Genomic DNA, 5,000 nt, shown 5'->3' with positions numbered 1-5,000 from the left:
CTTTTTTCTGATGAGTCTCAATAACAAGTGGACACAAAATAAAACCACTTTTAGACACTTTTAGTCATGATTAGCGTCACACAAAACTGACAAAGTTGAAAAACTCAATCCTGTGAGTTTCATTACAGTGTGTGTGTGTGTGTGTGTGTGTGTGTGTGTGTAAATTGCTCTATTAAACATAGCTCTGATGTTTATTGATGTCCATGCGAGTTCGTGTTTAAGAGATCTTCCGTCACGATCATTCATTATGTTTCTCTGCTGTGAAGTTGAGGGTTCGACTCTGTCCTTCCAGGGTTTAATAACGTGTTGGACCGCTCTCAAACCAATTCCAGTCATGCTTACGTTTCCTCTAATCAATACAGGTTTTTGTTTGGCCCGTCAGTGTGTGTAGCCCTCTGTAGGTACATGATAACATGAGGGTCAATGAGAGACACACATGTGCCTGTGAAACACAGGAGAGCATTTCTGGTTGCTTGTGTTCGAGGTGAAGTCGGGATTCTGAATTTTCCGTGTACAAATCATGGTTTGTAGAAGCAATGCAGGAGGAAGGCTGTCCATGTGTGCTGTAGGGGTAACCCTCGGACATCCCGTGGTTAGAGAGGAAAAACAGGGTTCGAGATATACAGAGGAAAATAAAAGTAGTGATGAGGTCATGTAAATAAGCTTATAACTACTTGTTGATGAAACTGAACATAAGCTCCACATTTATTAACCCCGGGACGCTGACATGACGTACAGTAGGACATGAACCTTCATGAAACTCTAAAGACGCTGATAGTCGTGATTAGCGTCACACAAAACTAACAACGCTGGAAAACTTGGAGTTACATCTTTACCTCCTACTGAACTCGAGCTGACACTGGAGACTCCTTCAATACATGTTACATAAACGTGTTTCTCCTTACGTCACGTCACCAATTACAGATGGACAGATGTGTCCCAACTGTGATGTCATAAAGGACATGTGACCTTCGCCTCAGTTTATGACCTAGATTTCGTTAAGAGGCGGTGCTGATTATTATCACGAAGAAGGTGAGGAGCAGTGTGTGTGTGTGTGTGTGTGTGTGAATGTGGGTTATCAGGTTGTTAGCAAAGTGGTTGAACAAGCACACTTCCTTTCAGCATGTTAAAACCGTTGAGATTTATGTGATTAAATACTAACCAAAGTGCGGTGGGTTTGTACGTCTCTGGAGACGTGAGCGTTTCCCCGACCTTGCTGGAGGATCGAATAAGAATCAGGGCTGTAAAGAAAAAGGCTTTTATTGTTGAGCTTCCTGTGGTTTGACAACGCAGCACTCGCTCGCTCGCTCGCAGCCCTGAGCTCCACGCTTGGTCGCACGCCTTGTTTTGCACGCTGGCTTTCCTTAAACACCGTCCACAAGCAGTTAACATTCTCATCTTCAACTGTCTGGAACACAGAACAGCATCATGGGGGAGGGGACGGGGAACGAGGGAGGAGGAACGAAGGATGGTTTCTGCACTCCACTTTCACCCTGCACCCTCAGCGTTCCTCTCAGCGTCCCTGCTGCTCCAGAACTCCACTGTGTCGAGACATTAAAGAGAAGAAGAGAGGAGAGAGAGAGAAAAGAGAGAGGAGAGTGAGGCAAGAAAGTGAGAGAAAAAAGGAGAAAACAGTCGCACAATATCTAACAGCTGTGTCTCTCAAACCCTGGTTCTTTAACTGTTCCTCAGAGGAAACCTTATTGTTTCTAAGCAGAATCTTACAACACATTGAAAAGCATCCGAGTGTAATCATGAATTTAGAAATCTAGAACTGTTCACTTTCCTAAGAACCACCGGAGAAGCTTTTTCCCAGGAGTGCAGTAACAGTCCTGACCACCAGAATCCTACAACAGAGCAGCACATTTTACATTTTACAGAACTTAAAGCATTCACTCATCCTCGACAGTGCTTATTCATCCAATCTCCATGCACACACACACACACACACACACACACACACACACACAGACTCAAGGTGAACCTCGAACCCTCAACCTCAAGGGTCTGGAACCAGATTCTTTAAGGGAAATTTCAAGTGTGAGTTTCCAGTTTAGAAAATTTTCCCAGCAGAACCTGTTTAGGAGTCTAGAACCCTTATGAGTCCAAGGGACCTTGCAGGGCTCCAGATTCAAGGGTGAAAGTGTTAAAAAAAATGCTACATATACTGTAGAGCATTAAACGGTTCTGAACTCATGAATGTTCTAAAAAGAGCCCTAGAAGGTGTTTCATCTAGAACGCTGTAGGAGTCACAGGTCTCACTAACGCAATGTTACGCGACACACAGTGGGAAAACTACCGCAGCAGTGATGTGTCGTGTGTGTGTGTGTGTGTGTGTGTGTGTGTGTGTGTGTGTTCCATCTGGGTTCTCCTTCTCCCTCCTCACACAGAAGGCAGATGCCACATGGGCCTCTGGGTCACGCCGTGCCACGACTCCTGACAAAAACAGTAGCGAGAAGACCAGCTGCTCACACACACACACACACACACACACACACACACACACACACACACACACAGCACATTTTTGACAACAGGAGCTCACTTTAATGGAACTCTAAACAGATAAAACAAAACACAATGTGTTTAAATGAATAAAAATATCCTCATTATATGTTACTGTGGTGTAAAAGAGTAACGCGGCTCCGTCACACAGTCCTGGTGCTGATTACTTTCCTGTCGCGGCACAACACGCCAACTGTGTGTGTTTCTAGTGTTTTTACTTTACCGTGTATTTACAGAAAAAGAGTGACAGGTGTTCATTCCTACAGTGGAGTGAAAGTATGTTGGAGATGGGCTTCCCACACACACACACACACACACACACACATGGCAATTCCAGTATGATATGGAGATGAGGAACGTCTCTTATTCCCTCATCCCTCCATCACTGGGTGATTAGCATAGCAGCTGCGTAGTGCAGGACATATGAGGTGTGTGTGTGTGTGTGTGTGTGTGTGTGTTTGTGTGGGGGGTGAACAGGGGGGCTTTAGTCAATGGTGCCTGTCTGGAGGCTGAATAGGACAGAGGTTGAACTCAGTGGGCGGACAAAAGAGGAGAGGAGAGAAGAATGGAGGGAATGAATGGGTGTGTTAGAGAAAGAACAAAATGGAGTGAACGAATGAAAGGAAAGGTGAAGAAAAAAAACAAGGAGAGGAGGGCAAGGAGAGAGGACAGGCTTAGCCCCCTGTCTGTCTGTCTGTCTGTCTGTCTGTCTCTCCGTGTGGAGGTTTGAGGTCACTCAGTTTTAGTTCTGCATTTATTCATTCTGTCGTTCTGAACAGAGAAGAAATCTCAGCAATCTGATCTGTCTTTCTGTCTGCTGAGAATTTCCGTGTGTGTGTGTGTGTGTGTGTGTGAGAGTGAGAGAACTAGAAGCCGTTGCTGATTCATCAAACCTCCAACTGACTCATAGTAGACTCACACTGTCTCCGGTGGGCGTGGCCTATCCAGCCTTTCAAAGAAACTTTTATTCTGAAAATAGCTAAAGTATGATCTATAATATATCACTTCTAAAGCTAACTAACTGATCATAATGCAAATCAAATCAGGTTGTGTATTCACACACACACACACACACACACACACTTGGTGATAGGAGAACTCCTGAAGCAGAGCGAGTCCCAGTGAGACTGTAAGTTACTGCACTACATTCCTCTCTGATCTTTACAGGAACTTGGAAGGCATGCGAAAGGTCACGAAAGGTCACGGCTGTAAAGTTACAGTCCAAATTATTCACTCTAATCTCCACACACTGGATCTGTAGTGTGTGTGTGTGTGTGTGTGTGTGTGTGTGTGTGTGTGTGTAAGAGAAAAAGGAACGCATCTCAGTTCCACACTTTCGTGAAGCCGTAACGTGTCGAGCCGCTCCTCACGCAGACTGGGCTAGTTTTCTCGCGGCGGTCATGTGTCTCTGATGGCGTACGGACACAACGAGACCTCCAGGAAAAGCGCTTAGAAGCGGAACTACTTTACTGCAGCATGTGTGAGAGTGAGAGATAAGATCTTCTCTCTCGTCTCGTCTGGACTCCTGATTTGACTCCGTGAGACACCACACGGCTGAGATACCAGCTACGCTCGCTCTCCAGATGCTCCAGACGTCTCTGCCAGTGACGTGTCCTCCCAGGCCTGGGGTTCCATCCTGACGCCACACTGAGGTTAGAAGGTTTTTTTAGGGACTCAGGGGGACAGCGGCGAACTGACAGAACCTCAGACCGGTGTGGATTTATCGTGAGCATCGTCGCTCATCTATAGCGCCGTAACTCGTAGCTGAATCGCGCCCCCCTGTGGCTCATGAAGGTAAAACCTGGTGCGTTCGTCCTCGCTGTATACCGGACCGAGGGAGCATTTCATAGGATTGTGATTTGAAACTGATTGGCATAAAATTTAAACGGTTTGCTGGAGCCGAGGTTTGGCCTCGCACCGTGTCGCTCGTTACTGTGAATGTGGGTGGAGTCGAACACTACCTTCAGAGCTGCTGTTAGAGGATATTAATCAACACGTCCCAGCCAATCAGAAGGCAGGATTTATGTCGGGCATCACTGCTGGTGGAGCGAAAGACCTTCAGCCTGTTTTATAACCGAGTGTGTGTGTGTGTGTGTGTGTGTGTGTGCGCACTGAAATCATCTTTTATATGTTATGTACACAGAAGTGATTTTATTATTTCCGAACAATCTCGCCGTGATTCTCCTCCTGCACTCACGTCGTCTCCCAAGTGGAGCTTAAACACCGTCTGGATGCACTGCTGTAATGTTTGGTTGGTATTAATCAATACTGTTGGTTCTCACCCAAGTGTGTGAGTGTGTGCGTGCATGTATGAAAAATAGAGAGAGATAGAGAGAGAAAAAGAGAGAGAGAGAGAGAGAGAGAGAGGCCTGAGCAGGAAGCTCTGCTCTTAAACACGAGCCGGCTGAAGAACCAGGTTTTTTTTCACGGCTTTGTTTCCGAGGAACTAGTGTTCTGGAATGCTGCCAGCACAGAGAAGGTACAAGAGCGATCTC

Source organism: Clarias gariepinus, chromosome 17, assembly GCF_024256425.1.
Source record: "Clarias gariepinus isolate MV-2021 ecotype Netherlands chromosome 17, CGAR_prim_01v2, whole genome shotgun sequence".
Taxonomy (NCBI): domain Eukaryota; kingdom Metazoa; phylum Chordata; class Actinopteri; order Siluriformes; family Clariidae; genus Clarias; species Clarias gariepinus.
The sequence above is the reverse complement of the archived record's forward strand: the minus strand, read 5'-3'. Positions refer to the sequence as shown.